At 39.1% G+C, this 16,225-nt stretch overlaps 1 pseudogene; it reads left to right on the plus strand.

The window, feature by feature from the left end:
• Positions 1 to 16,225, plus strand: part of LOC144368937 (ATP-binding cassette sub-family A member 13-like) — a 405,121-nt pseudogene that overhangs the window by 76,045 nt on the left and 312,851 nt on the right.

Below are 16,225 nucleotides of genomic sequence, written 5' to 3' on the forward strand. Positions count from 1 at the left end.
GAGACTTGCAGATATTTGGCAACTTTGATGTCAGCATCAGATGGAGTCAATCCAGCTAATACTGGCCTTTCTGTTTCTCCTCCAAATTCATTACCACAGGCTCTCCACCCAGTGGCTTCAGTCCTTCTGCAGCCTCAGAGCTGTCCCTTCCTTTCTTGCACCTGTCTCTTTATCATGTCAGCAGATTTGAGCTCAGTTGTAATGCAGAATAGAGGGCCACACTACTTCTCTTTGAAATGTGAAGAACTGTTTCTCCTATTTGACCCGATTTTGTTTTCTTGGCTCACAAAGCTTAAATTGATAGAGCAGCTCTTCCTGATAGTCCTAGATCTTGGGCATCACTGTGAGTGTTTCCTCCATCCTCACGATGATGCTGAGAGCTGCCATCCTGTTCAGATTTTCTCTGTACCTCTGAGTCTAAAATCACTAGGTGGACAACACCAAGACCATCTCCCATGTTCTGCTCTGAACAGGACTAGACTGTCAGCAGACATCTGTTAAACAAGCTCCTGCTAAAAACTGCAAATGCCTCCCCTGGGGATGATCTTCATTTATAAATCAAATATCTTAAAGCTGCTGAGTAGGTGTGCATGGCTCATGGAGGTGGGGTGATGTCTTCTCTGGGACCCTGGTCTTCTTGCAGCTGTCTAAGCCAAACATGGACCCATAGGAAAAGTATCAGGAACTCAGCATCCATGTTCCTGGTAATTTACAAAAATCAGCCTGAGCACAGCTTAAGTTGAAAGATGCCTGTTGAGCTTCAATCAGAAATCACACATTTTGCTTCCAACCAAGAAAAACAGTGTTATCGTAGGTTTATTTTTACTCATCCTGTTCCCACTTGCTTCAGGTGCTTTTCAAACAGGAAAAATGGTCACAGGATTTTAAAAAGACAGATGATAAAATTTGAAAAACCATAGAAAAGCAGTAGAAGCAAGTATGTAGCTAAAACTGTTGCTCTTGTGAATCCCCTGGAAGGTGTGGGGCACTCCCTGCTTGGTAAAAAAGATGTAAAATATTTCAAGACAAATATTTGTGCCGTGGCACTAAATTCCAAGCCCTTGCCTTGGAATCATGGCATGGTGAACTGGCCAAGGACCAAGACAAAGGCTCTATGGCAAACAGAAGGACTTTCACTGGGCCAGTTTGGGTTGATGCTCACAAAAGCTGGGAACCACTCCTGTGGGGTCAAGTCTTTGGATTTGGATGAGTCCCATTTCCCAGGAAAATTTCATACCTTAGCTCATTTTGTAGTACTGACAAAAGAGGGACCGCTTTAATTAAAGCCAGGGGTAGATGCTCATATTCTACTCCTAGCAGAATACCCCCAGAACCACCCTTCCCTTCAGAGGCATTAAGAAAAACTTTGCCAACTTGTGTTTGCAACATGCACAACCCATATATAAAAAGGATTATTGATTATTTAAGTATGAAAGCAAATATTATTCCAAATGTCCCCGTGAAGGTTATTTTTTTTAGGTGAACATTTTAGGTTAATATTTAAATCAGCAGACTTTGAGTAAAGCAGACAACACTCCCAAATGTGATGGGCCTCATTCAATCAGTTGAAGACCTTACCAAAAAAAAAAAAAAAAAAAAAAAAACCAAGTTCCCTCAAAGAATAAGAATTTCTGTTTTTAGGTGGTGTGTTAGTCCGATTTTCATTGCTGTAACCAAAAATAACCGACAAGAACAACTTAGAGGAGGAAAAGCTTATTTTGGTTCAAGCTTCCAGAGGTTTAGCCCATTGCTCTGGGCCCAAGGTGGGGGGCAGCACATCACAGAGGAAGGGTGTGGAGGAGAAGAAGCATTGCTCCATTCACGGAAGCCAGGAAGCAGAGGAGAGAAGGTGGGAAGGACCACAGGGAAGATGCATCCTTCTAGGGTATGCCCTAGTGACCCACTTCTTGGAGCCCTGCCCCACCTGCCTATGGGTACCACCTAATTAGTCCATTTAAACTAGGGTGGACTGATCCGGTTATAGCTCTCACAATCCAACATCTTACCTCTGGGCATTCCTGCATTAACAGAGGAGCTTTTGGAGGACACCATATCCAAACCACAATAGGTAGACTTTGGACTTGAGCAGCAACATCAGTTCCTCCTGGGCTTCCCGGTCTGCTGGCCCCCCCACGCAGATTTTTGGCTGGGCAGCCCCTGTAAATGAATGAGCCAATTACTTAAAATAAATTTCTCTGTGTGTTCTCCTTACTTTGTAGATGAAGTACACACACACACACACACACACACACACACACACACACACACACACACTTGACCTATTCTTTTTGACATTTTGTGGCACATGAAGGCATTTTAATTTTATAAGCCCCACCTGATTGCATGGCTCCTATAAAGCGAGAAGTAGCTCTTGTCAAAAGTTTTATGCGTTTAGACCTCACTTGGTCTGCAAGCTTCACAGCAATATTATCCAATGGGAGTGTAAACACACAAAAAGAATTGCAGGTTTTGTTTTATTTTATTTTATTTTTTTTAAGTGGAGGTCTTACAAAGTCATTAAATGAAAGGCATGCTGAAATGAAGACGCACCTCAGGGCCTTTGACAGTGATATGTAATTTTAATCAGGTGTGGATACAGGCTGTCCTCAGTTCTTCCTTCCAAGTTTATTTGCTCTATTTTTTTAAAATTATGGTTTTATTAGTGTACTATAATTAGAAATAGTAGTGGGATTCGTTGTGATATATTCACAATGCACTCAACATTATTTACTACATTTCATTCCCTAGTAATTCCCTTTTCACTCCCCTCTTCTCTCTCCAGTCCCCTCCTCTACTGAGCTCCCTCTCTCCCCCCCCCACACACACCCTATTTTATTTGTTCTAATTTGTTATACATGACAGTAGAATGCATTTTGATACACTGTACACAAATGGAGCACAACTTCTCTTTCTTCTGGCTGAATATGGTTTAGATTTATACCAGTAGTGTAATCATAGGTGTATATAGGGCAATAATGTCTGTCTCATTCCACCGTCCTTGCCCTCCCCACGCCTCCTCCCCTCCCCTCACTCCCCTCTGCACACCAAAGTTTCTTCATTCTTCCTTGCCTCTCATTATGGATTAGCATCCCATTATCAGAGAAACACATTTGGCTTTTTTTTTTGGGGGGGGGGTTAGCTTATTTCACTTGGCATGATGTTCTCTAGCTCCATCCATTTACCTGCAAATGCTATAATTTCATTCTTATTTAAGGCTGAATAATATTCCACGGTGTATATTTTCTTCATTCATTCATCTGTTGAAGGGCACCTAGATTGATTCCATAGTTGAGCTATTGTGACTTGCACTGCTGTAAACATTGATTTGGCTGTGTCACTGTATGCTGATTTTGAGTCCTTTGGGTATAAACAGAGGATTGGTATAGCTGGGTCAAATGGTGGTTCCTTTCCAAGTTTTCTGAGGACTTTCCATACTGCTTTGCAGAGTGGTTGCACCAATTTGCAGTCTCATTAGCAATGTATCACACACAGTATTTTTAATTAGCACATTATGATGATGCCTAAAGTGGGATTTATTATGATGTATTCATACCTACCTATTGAATAATTTGGTGGATTGTATTCACCAGTTTTTTCCCTTTTCCTTCCCTCTTCCCTCCCCTATGATCCCCTGTCTATTCTGTGGAGTTCCCTTAGGTTTCCATGATATTTCTCTTGTTTTTAATTCATTTTTTTCTTTCTAGCTTCTGCATATGAAAGAGAACATTAGACTCTTGACTTTCTGAGTCTAAATTATTTTACTTAGCATTGTGGTCTCCAGTTCCATCCCTTTAAGAGCAAATGACATAATTTCACTCTTCTTTATGACTGAGTAGAACTCCATTGTGTATATACATCACATTTTCTTCAGCCATTCATCTGCTGATGAATACTAACTAGGCTGGTTCCATAACTGGCTCTTGTGGATTGGGTTGCTATTCCACTCCTTGATATTTACCTAAGCACCAAAGTCAGTGTATCATAGTGATAATGCATTCCAATTTTTATAGCAACAAAATTCACAATTGCTCTTACTTTTAAAAAATTAAGACAAGCCTGGGAATACTGTTTTCAATCCAAAAGTGGAAGAGGCAAAAAAAATGATTATATATCAGTTTACATCACTAACAGTGAAAAGACCCAAAGGTAGGTGTAATGGCATTACCAGGAGGTGAGCCCTGCAGAGAGATGAGGTTTGTAACGAGCTCCCCATCCCCCAAATAAGAGTAAGCTATAAAGAAGTCACAGGGTGATGTACAATTTCAGAAACATTTCCATTTCAAATGTTTAAAACACAGTGGAGGGTTGAGCTCTGCCATACTTTGGATCTTGAATATCCCTCAGACTTGAGCTTAGTCTGCAGCCTGTGGCGCTGTCGGGAGGTGGAGGAACCTTTAAGAGGTGGAACTTAGTGGAAGGAAGTGACCTCATGGGAGTGTGGCCCTGAAGGGGATATTAGGAGCCTGCTGCTTCCTCTCTCTCTCTGTTTTCCTGCTGCCATGATTGGGCAGCTATGGTCCCCCACCTGCTCCCTGCATGAGGTTCTGGTTAACACAGGCCCAAAGGCAACACAGCCAACTGACCATGGACTGAAACTTCAAATCATGAACCTAAATCAGTCTGAGACATTTTGTCACAGTGATAGGAAGCCAACTAACAGGCAGGCGAGTCTTCAGCACCCTGGGGTTCTGTTCCCTGGCAGATCATGCTTGAGAAAGCTGAGACTGCTGGACCCCAGGTATAAGGTACTGAGTGTAGTCACTTCTGACCCTCCTGCTTTGAAACAGGTTCTCTCCAGTGCCCTCACCATGGCTCTGTCTGGAAAGTGTGATCAAGAGAGTCTCCTGCTGACATTTCCTGAAGACGAAACATCTTTGTTTGCAATGAAGGAACTCTGTGGCCTTCCCGGGTCGAAAGTGTATCCTCTGATTGTGGTGATGAGTCAGAACCTGAACCTGCGGACTTTCATTTATAAAGTAAGGAGAATTTGCTGGGATGTGTTAAGCTTCAGAGGAGGTGATTCCATGGATGGGCAGATGAGACTGTAGTTTATGCAGTCATCCTCATCCTTGGTATCCTATCCTGTTGGGCCCCAGGTATAAGGGGGAATTTACTTCAAGACTTGCTGGAGGTACTAAAACCTGAGGATGATCAATTCCCTTATATCAAATGGTGTGGTATTTGCATATAACCTACACAACCTCCTGAATATTATTTATTTATTTGCAGTGCTGAGGATGAAACCCAGGGCCTCCCACAAAGTGCTTTAACTGAGTTGCACCTCCAGCTCTATGTACTTTAAATAATCTCTAGACTACTTATCATAACTATTGTGACATGTTAGGTAAATAGTTGTGGTACAATATTGTTTAGACAATAATGCCAAAAAAATCCGTATCTGTTCAGTATACACACATTTTTTTTAATGTTGTTTGTCTTTGGGTTGGTTAAATCTATATATGTCCACACCCGACTGTACCAGCTACTATAAGACTTGTTGGTCTCTATGTGACTCTGTGGCAGCCTTGGCTACCTGTAGTGTCGTCTATTTGCTGGTTCTGGGGCTCAATGAAACTTTTTTATAATAAAGGGGTGTTTAGGAGACCCTGCAGGGTGACCTTGGAGACAGGGTATGGGGACTTCTGTCTCTTGGATAGTGTTGGTGGTAGGTTATGGAATCAATAAGAAAGGAACAACAAAACCACCATGACCCTAGCACCAGGTTTCCCTCTTTACCAAAGGCCACCTTTCTGGAGTGTTTGGCAAAGGTGGTCCACTCCTGAGCCTCCCAATCAGGTGCTGCCCTCTTTCACCATGGCTCATGCTTCTCTACTCCTATGACAGCTGAGGCTGAGGTCTCTATTAAGCCCCAGCCCAAGATGTCCTAGGGAGAGATGGAGGATGGGCAATGCCAAGTCTCTGTGTGGCCAGTTCTTCACCTAACCCCATGACACCCTGGCACACAGTGGCAGGGTAGGGAAGCATCTGAGATGGTAATGTCTGCCAGATAGAACTGAGAAGGGGAAAGGCCAATAGAGTTAAGGCAAACCCTAGTTCTACAGGTCCTAGGCAGCCCACTGGGACCAGCCTGGGTCTCCTGCTCTTGGGTTCCTCCTTCCCAAAGTCCCAACTTTCCTGGCCTCCACAGTTTGAATCTTTACTCACATTTGCAGAAACCTCAGCCTTCATTCTTGGGGCATGATCTTGGTTCAAGGTCCATCATTTTCCCTTTAGGGATATATTTTATATTTTACAATGTCTGAGTTGCAGTATAGCAAGGTTACTGTGGATATTTCAAGTCACAGAGAAGAGTTTTGGGGTCAGCAATGGGTAGAGACACTGTTCCATCCATTCATGGTCTCCTTCCCTTATAACATCCAAAAAATTCAATGGATAATTGGATAGTGTGCAGGTGTGTACACATGCCAAGAACAAATATTAATTTTCAGAATGAGTGCATTTTAAAGCCTTGAGGAGGATGAATATTTCTTAAATGTCTTCATAATTTGTAAGCCCACATCTTTCTTGGTGGAATGAATATTTAGTTTCTTCATTCTCTCACCACAGCCCTCTCTGCCAACTTTACAGTATGCCTTTGGGGAAGCAGATATAGGGTCATCAGTACACCGGCATTTCACTGGCCACTCTATTATGTGCAGGAAGTCTCTGATTTGAAATTAGTGCTTCAGAGCACCTAAGTAATTATTTTGACAAAGGCCATCATCCATGCCAAGATTTCTTCAGAGGATAAGATAGTAGATTTGATTCAGTCTTCCAGACACAGTGAAGATGTTATCACCGTTAATAACAATGCTCTTATCTGTCAGGAACCTTTCATGTACACAGCTTTCTGAAAGTTGATTTGATACTGCTCAGAGCTGGGAGGGAAGACCAAATTCCAGTGCCATGCATTGGCACGAGGGTTCCAGTGTAACTCCAGTGCACCCAAGCCCATACACTATCTGTTTCACTTGGCTGACAATGAATTCTTGAAGGCTTTTTCTAAGAAATGCTTTGCTGGATTGCTTGTGCACATTCATCCATCGGTGCCCTGACTAAATCCCAGTCACTTCCTACCCCAAGTCAGGGGTGCTGTTGCCACTTCTAGCTGTAGCTGTAATTAAAAAGTCAAATATAAAACCTGACAAGAGCTAATGCTGTTTCTCCTGCCTAAGTCAACTTTATTGTCTTAATGGACAGGACCTCATTGTTATTAGTAGAATGTTAGTGAAGGAAGGTACTGTGATTTTACGTCCCCAAAATTTAGCCACAGAACTTACAGCTAAGTGGCAGGAGCAGAACTCTAATGAGCAGAAATATAAAATAGTGACCTTGGGATTATTTGCTTCAGTCTGCAAAGAACCCTGTTTTCAGTATGCAAATGACATGTGGAAGAAGGAGATTCCCTCAGACGGACTTTTCCCACCTATAGAAAGAGGTGGTGTTTGCTAATTTAACCATTCATTCAATACATATTTATTGTGAAACTAATATTGTCACATGCTTTTCTATCTCTGTTAGCTACATATGTGATCAACACAGGGAAAGTAAAGTCAAGCTTCCAGGGAATTGGCATTCTAGAATGGAGAATATGCAAATAATACGTAGGATGCATACCATGGCACAGAGTGATAGCACAAGTAGATTTTTAAAAAAATTTATTGATTCTATTTAGTTAGGCATAACATTAGGATTCATTTTGACATAATTGTAAAAGCATGGAATATAATTTGCTCTAATTCAGTCTCTTCTTCCTGCCCCTTGCTCCCTTCCCTCTGCTTTACTGATCTTTTAAACTGTTTAACTTTTTTTTCCTTTTTTTATGATTAGTGTCTTGTAGATGTATGTGATGGTAAGATTCACTGTGGTATATTCATAGAGGTACATAGGAGAGTTAGGTCAGATTCATTCTGCTATTCTTGAAGAGCACTTATGTTTTTAAAGAACCTAGGTTAAATTCCCAGCTCTAAACCATGCTGAGACTTAAGGAAACGTTTCCTGTCTTTGAGTCTCAGTTTTCTAATCCACAAAATGAGCATTACCATGCACAGTCCCCAAAGTGTTAGAAGGCTTGAGATGATGAGTGCATGTAGTACATACAGTGGAGCAGTAGATAAATGTAAATTGCTTCACACAAAAGCATTGTGTTCTTTTCAGCCTCTTCTCAAATTTCCACCTCAGGCACCCCAAAGATACAAAAATAAATGTTTTAAAATGATTTGAGTTTTAACCATAGATCACATTTGTTCCTGGTTTACATTTTAACAATACTGGTGCCACTTAATGAGCTCAAAAAAAAAAAACCAGCTTTATCTACTCTAATAAAGAGGATTTTTTATAGAGTACAGCAAAGATGTCTGTGAAGTTGAAGAGAGAATAAAATCAAATAGCAAAGTTTTCAGTGCTGAAAAGATGCTTGTGAGAGTAAAAATACAATGTTGGTTATTTCATGATTTTTTTTTGTCCTGGAAGACTCTTATACCTTCTGAAGCAAATGGCTTGCTCAACTCCCTGTTGGATGTCATTTCCAGCCTCAGTGCCCTACTTGTCAGAGCCCAGCATGTCTTCAAATACCTTCCTGAATTTCTTCACACATTTAAAATTACTGCCTTGCTAGATATGCCGGACTTTGGACAGGTATATGTTTGATCTTTGCTCCTGGGGAAATGTTCAAATTTTCTCTTTCTTTGAATTTGTTCCATTTTCCCTTTATTTCTCTTCCAATATCTAAAATTCACATTGGAAAACAAAATATAGGGATGAGAGTGTCTCTTGATGTCTCTGGAGGCAACAACATAATGGAGTGAGGGATGCCATCTCCCTAAAAGCCAGATGACAGAGTTGCTGTTGATCCACATCCCACCATTATGGAGGTTGGGAGAGCTCATGCATTGTCTATGAAGTACAAAATTACTAACTCAATTATTAGCACAAATGAGATTTCAAGGGCCTGTTTAACTTAATTCAGAGAGCAAATTGCTTTCAAGAACCTTAAAACATTTATTTACATATAAATAATTGGCTAACAAATTACAGATCATTTTCTGAAAATGCAAACACAAGCTTGAATTAGATTAGCAGTTTGATATTGGTTTTTGCCTGAAGTCTCTTTGCCTGGGATGGAATGACCAGAGATGAGCAAAGAGTGAGTGGTTGTGTAGAGTCGAAGGTGTAGAATGAGGAGCTCTATCACAATGTCCTTTAAGATTCCTGGGAGGCATGTATCTTCATTAGCTGATGCATAATGTGGATAGTTATCAAGTATCGGGGTAATTTGGCAGTGTAAATACACATTAAGGCTGTCACTGAGTTAGTGATATCTTATGGATTAATAATTTATTACTGGACACACAATAAGAACTCACTGGTGGATGAAATTTTCCTCTTTTACCAGGTACATTGGCCAGACAAATCATTGCAATGATTTGAATGTATCCCAAGGACAGAAAAGACTCAAAGTAGAGATTCTGTTCTTTTAACTCATTGAAGAACTTAAAGGTTTAGCTAGAGAAGGGACTACTTTTTCAGAAGTGTTTCAGAGAATTGTTTCAAGTCAATGTATAATTGCAATTTCTTTTTGTTAAATTTTCAGGTTTCCCAAAATGACCAGGCTAGAAGTTCAGCCTTTGGTTCTTTGCAGAATGTGATGAAACTGGTTTGCAAGGACCAGGCATCATTCCCTAGCAATTCTAACATGTTCCTTAATTTGCCCAGAGTTAACGAGCTCTTGGAAGATGACAAGGAAAAATTCAACATTCCTGAGGATTCAAGTAAGACAGTAGAAATCAATATTTATTTAGGTAAAATTGTATATTAATAATTAGCCCTGTATCATACTGAATATTCTGTCTGTGCAAAACACTAGTGGTACATAACAGTGGTAGAATTTCCTCTTTCAGTTTTAGTGCAGTCACCAAGTGCTGGCATAGCAGGGGGCTTTGGAATGTCCCAGTACTGTTGAGCATAACTGAGACTCTCACCTGTGTCATCAGTAGGTTTGGTGAGCGTCCCACTGGCGAAGACTTTGAACATTTTGGCCTCTGCAAAATGGCAGCCTTATACAAAGAGAACTTTTGTGTGGCCTCCTGCAGATCTTGTCTACAAAGTTTCATTTCAAATGGAAGCAGATTGATTAGTGACTTCCTTAGTCCCACATTAGGGGCATGCATGTTATTTTTTGTTTAATTTTTTTGCAGTGCTAGAAATTGAGCCCAGGGCCTCTTTCATGCTAGGCAAATGCTCTCCTGCTGAACTACACACCCAGCCCAGTGAATACATTTATTACAAAGGCAGAGTAAACATGCTGGGGAGGGTGTTGGCTTAAACTGTTCAACTTCCCCCACCAGTTACACCGTTGTGCATCTTTGGTCACATTGTTTTCTACCCCTGAACCATGTTATTCTCTTCTACAACATGGAAACAATAGACCTACCTCACAAAATTGTTGTAAGGTGCAATGGAGATGATGTGTTTCAGCTACTTAGCACAATAGTATAAAAATGCATCTTTGTGGTTTAAGACTGCAAACATTCATCATCTCATAGTTTCTGTAGGTCAGCACCCAGCCACTGGTTGGCTAGTCCTCCACTCAGGCTCTCACCCAGTTGTAATGAAGGAGTTGGTTTGTCTGGGTTGGGCGCTCACATGAGGCTCATAGGTAGTTGTTGGTAGAATTATTTTCCTTGCAGCTATAGAACTTGGGGAGGCAATGTCAAGGCCAGCAGGTGTATCTCTTTGGCTCTGAGGCTTCCAGTCTCTTTTAAAGAGTTTATTGGATTGCTCAGACAGGATACCTGATTGCTTAGACTTTAGATAAACTCCAACTCAGCAATTTAAGGGATCTTATTTACGTCTTCAATATTCCTTCTCTTTGGCTATGAAATCTCATTCTGAGTGGGGCACCTGTCACATTCATAGGTTCTGTCTTCATGGGAAAACAGGAGAATATATAAGGCAGCCATCCAAGGGATTGTGTAAGAGTTGTCCTATACATCCACAATATGTCTTTATGTATTTTCTAACCTAGACTGTAACTAAAGACAGAGTACTGGTAGAACTGGAAACATGGGATTATGTAAGTTTGCAGATAGAGGAAGAAGAGTCAAGTATATTGTCCTCAGAGGCAGAGGCTAGTATGTTCCTTAGCTGATGGATAATTTGGACAGCTGTCAAATTACCAGGGTAATTAATTAGTATGGGCACACATTAGGGTTATTCATTTTAATAATTTTTGTTGTCTTCACTAATACTCATTTTTTCATCTGTTTTGTGCTTGGGATATTGAGGGTGATTGTCCCTCTAATTCAACTGTCTTTCTGCCCATCCATCCATCCATCCATCCATCCATCCATCCACCCATCCATCCATCATCCATCCATCCATCCAGCCAGCCAGCCATCTAGTCATTAGCTAACAACATTGAGGATCATTCTGTGTTGGTCCTTTTATACTTTATTTGAGATAATTGTCACAGGAACTGTTGGATAACACCAGTACTCTCATTCTTCAGAAGACATGCTGGAAAATCTAAAAACATTAAATGACTTGCTTCAATTCACTTAGCTCACAGATGGCAGATGGCAGGTTTCCTGGTTTCAAAATCCTTGTTCTGCACATAAAAAGATTATGTCTATTCTTGTTCTACACATAAAACGATCATGTCTTTTCTAACATATAAATTGCTACCACATATTTTTGCTTGCAATGCAAAAGAGTAAGTTGATAAAATATAGAGCAACCTCCATAGTTAATGCTTTAAAAGGGGTATGTAGTCATGCTCTTAATTTATATTTTAGGATATTATTTTATTAATGTTATTGTATTTGGAATAAAAATAATTTTTTTCTGTTCAAGTGAAGTTGGAAAGGTGAAATTAACACTGAATAGGATCTTACAGCAGTACTCTTTAAACCTTGATATTATGAATCATAATATTAAAGCTAAGATAAATTTCAATTTTAAGTGTTCTATTTGTGGGTAAAAGAACTAGTTATTAATTTACTTATTGTTAGTTTAAAACCTTATAATATTTGATTACTAATTGTTGTGATGAATTACCTATTGATTTAGACAATTAATTTAAGTGAACTTTTAATTGCAGTCATCCAGCCTCACAAAAATAATGAGAACCACCATGAGGAATTAAGTATTTGAGTGAAAATAAAATGATTTAATGTATCAAAAGCGCCAAGTTTGATAGGTCTGCATAGATGCATGAAAGAAAATCCAGGAGCAACTTGTAAAGCTGACTCCATAAGAAAAAGTGAATTTAGGTCTCAATATTGTGACTATTGAAATGAGAATTTTCTTTATTAAAAACTCATTTAAAAAAATAATTGCCATTTCCATTTTCAAGTGTCTGTACCATCACTCTATGGATCACTTAGTTTGAAAAGGTGAGAGTTAAAAAATATTCCTGGTTTACTTCCCAAGCTGTCACATTCATAGGTTCTGTCTTCATGGGAAAACAGGAGAATACATAAGGCAGCCATCCAACGGCTTGTGTAAGAATTGTCCTACACATCCACAATTTGTCTTTATGTATCTTATGCCTAGATTGTAACTAAAGACAGAGTACTGGTAGAACTGGGAATATGGGAATATGTAAGTTTGCAGACAGAGGAAGAGGAGTCAAATGTACTGTTCTCAGAGGCAGTAGGTTAGTATATTCCTTAGCTGATGGATAATTTAGACAGCTGTCAAATTACTAGGGTAATTAATTAGTATGGGCACACATTAGGGCTATTCATTTTAATAATTTTTGTTGTCTTCACTAATCCTCATTTTCAGAGTTGTTCTCAAGCTCAGAGTTGTTTCATTCGTTGAAAAGAAGGTATTGTGGAATTGTAAATATGTTTCCCTTAACCTGGCCATCTGTGTTATGTAACATTTTAATTTTTTCTCTTAATTGTGACAGCACCATTTTGCTTGAGCCTTTACCAACAAATTCTCCAGTCTCCAAATGGTGCATTGGTGTGGTCTTTCCTAAAGCCTATATTACATGGAAAAATACTGTATACACCCAATACTTCAGAGATTAATAAGGTCATTCAAAAGGTAAGTTAAAATGAATGGGAATCTCATTTACCATACATCGGTCCTACCAGGAAGAAATCTTTAAATATGTCAAACATAATTATTACATAATTATTACACTGGATTATATACAATTTTCTTATGTTGATTACTATTTATTTTGGCATGAGGTTTTTTTGTTTGTTTGTTTCTGTTACTCTGGTTGTGAGATGTGGATTATTGAGTCCATCTTTTAGAGGATACTTTGGAGGCAGGGAATATTATTTAGAATCATGAATGTACTGAACTCATAGAACTTTAATATTAAAAGTCAAGGACAGCTGGGCACGGTGGCACACATCTGTAATTCCAGTAGTGCCGGAGGCTGAGACAAGAGGATTGTGAGTTCAAAGCAGCCTCAGCAACTTATGGATCCCTAAGCAATTTAGCAAGACCCTGTCTCCAAATGAAATAAAAGAGGCTGGGGATGGGGCTCTGTGGTTAAACTCTCCAGAGTTTAATCCCAGGTACCAAAACCAAACCAAAACAAAACGCAAAACAAGCAACAACAACAAAACAAGTCAAGCAAGATGAGAAAGGAGGGCAGTTTCAGGTTAGGCAGAGGGGAACAGTTCTAGGAACATGCAGAGAACAAAAGCTAATCTGTTTGGGTCCATGCATTTGGTACTTGAGAAAGGCAGACATAGCACATACAAACTGGTGTATTCGTTAACATTTGTAAGTGATGTTTTCCAACTCAGCATGAGGCTATATATGACCCTGTGGAGAATAAGATGAGATGAAGTGGCCAAAAGAGTTTCCCCATCAGGAGTTTCTGTTTGGGAGGTTCTGCTTGCTTTCCCTCCTTTATATTTTTAACTTCTTGAATCTGTTTATCACAGAATATATTATTATCAATATTTGCAATTTCTTCTTCAACAATTGTGTCTGGGTTTTTTTCCTTGTCTGGTTTCTTTTCTAATGATCTTTTCCTAGGGTCTTTTCTTGTCTCATGTGGCTTGTGAGCCTGTAGGTACCTCAAAAGGGGACATTTTACCAAGGACTTGGGAATGACTTGATCTTACTGTCACACACAGAAAAGGAGATACCAGTTCTGTCAATTTCTATGCTTCAAATAGCATTAACAATTTAAATACTTAAAAGTGCCATGTGATCATATGATCATAAGTCATTTTTGATCAAATTCACTTTTACAAGTTTCCTGTTTCTGTCCTACAAGTCACTAGAAATTATAGTGTCTGTAGTTTTCATAGCGCTATATGAGGTTACAGTTAAGTTACTTGGAAGCTTTCTGTCCTTACTACTTACCCCAGGAACTACATTTATCTTTGCATATGCTGAATGTTATTTACAACTTTTTTTTAATCTTGGAAATATGGTTTTGAAAGAGTATTTTGAAAGAGTATTTGCAAACGTCTAGACTCTCATAATGGAATGGCAATTATTTAGATAATAGGTTATGAACATGAGTTATCCCTGCTGTCAAGAGAACTCTGCCCCCAACCGTTATTCCATGTCTGTGCTAGGGAGAGATGCTCAGGCCAGGGATGGAGCCAATTTTATGTAATTCTTTTAGTATATTAAATTTATCAGGGTCCTAGATAGTTTAGGAATTTCAGAGAATGACTCTATATCAACTATATCAAATTTTAAAAAGCCTATGAATTTCTTTTATTTTCCCTTTTCAGTGCTTTATTCACACAAATCACTCAATACAATTTCACTCTATAGGTTCTTAATCAAGAAAATGGGAATCCTTAACGCTAGGTACTGCAATAGACATACTCAATCTAAAGCAAACAATTCTAAGTTAACTCTAACCCCTGGAAACACACTTAACATGATGGGCTCATGACAGACATACCCAAAACAAGCAACTACAAAAAAGTTAAGCTAAAGTGCCAGATCTAAAGTCTCAAATCTTAGGCCTTAAGTCCAGCAGATGCATACCTACTCAGACCACGGTAATCAGGCCAGGAATTGATGGAGGCTTCTCCTGGGGTGAAGCTGATGGCTGGTTGAGGAGAGGGTCTAAAGAGAAATCGCCGTTTTCCCCAGGGTCAAGATGTGGAAAATGGTACAATTCTCTTATTCTTAGATTAATTGTCAATAAAATTAGCACAGCATACTTGTCCCAAGGTCCTTGGGATTATGAAATAAGATCTGGGAATGGAAGCACCATTTGGCCCAGCTATCTCTCTCCTCGGACTATATCCAAAGGACTTAAAATCAGCATACTACAGGGACTCAGCCATATCAATGTTTATAGCAGCACAATTCACAATAGCTAAACTATGGAGCCAACCTAGATGCCTTTCAGTGGATGAATGGATAAAAAAAAATGTGGCATATATACACAATGAAATTTTACTCAGCAATGAAAGAGAACAAAATCATGGCATTTACAGGTAAATGGATGGCATTAGAGAAAATAATGCTAAGTGAAGTTAGCCAATCCCAAAAAAACAAATGCCAAATGTTTTCTCTGATATAAGGAGGCTAACTCATAGTAGGGTAGGGAGGGGGAGTATGGGAGGAATGGATGAATTCTAGATAGGGCAGAGGAGTGGGAGGGAAAGGGAGCGGCAGGGGACTAGCAAGGATGGTGAAATGTGATAGATAGACATCATTATCCAAAGTACATATATGAAGCTACGAATTGGTGTCAACATACTTTATGTACAACCAGAGATATGAAAAATTGTGCTGTATACGTATAATAAGAATTGTAATGCATTCTTCTGTCATTTATTTTTTTTTAAAAATCAATAAAAAACCATGCAAAGGTTTGGAGAGCCCAGAAAATGGTAATTATGTAAGTAAACCTAAGTGAACATTGTCTGTAAAAAAAATTAATTATGATGATGTTTAATTTGTGGAGATTTTAAAAAGGAACACAAAATATTGGGCAATACTATGTAAGTATAGAGAGTATTTTTCAGGAAGGGGGTTAAAATATTCAATTTAGATTTTTTAAGCTCAAGTATTTAGAGAATATTTTTAGGGCAATCACTAAAACAGTAGATATAGAGGACATGATATCCACACCAAAAAAAAAAAAAAAAAAAAGAAAAAAAGGAAAAATGCACTGAAAAAAATTTAAAAAGAAGGAAACATCAACAAATCCTAAAAACAGGTGGGAAAAAAGTCTTAAGAATAGAATAGAATATAAAAAATAACAGAAACATCC

This window comes from Ictidomys tridecemlineatus, chromosome 12, assembly GCF_052094955.1.
Source record: "Ictidomys tridecemlineatus isolate mIctTri1 chromosome 12, mIctTri1.hap1, whole genome shotgun sequence".
NCBI lineage: Eukaryota > Metazoa > Chordata > Mammalia > Rodentia > Sciuridae > Ictidomys > Ictidomys tridecemlineatus.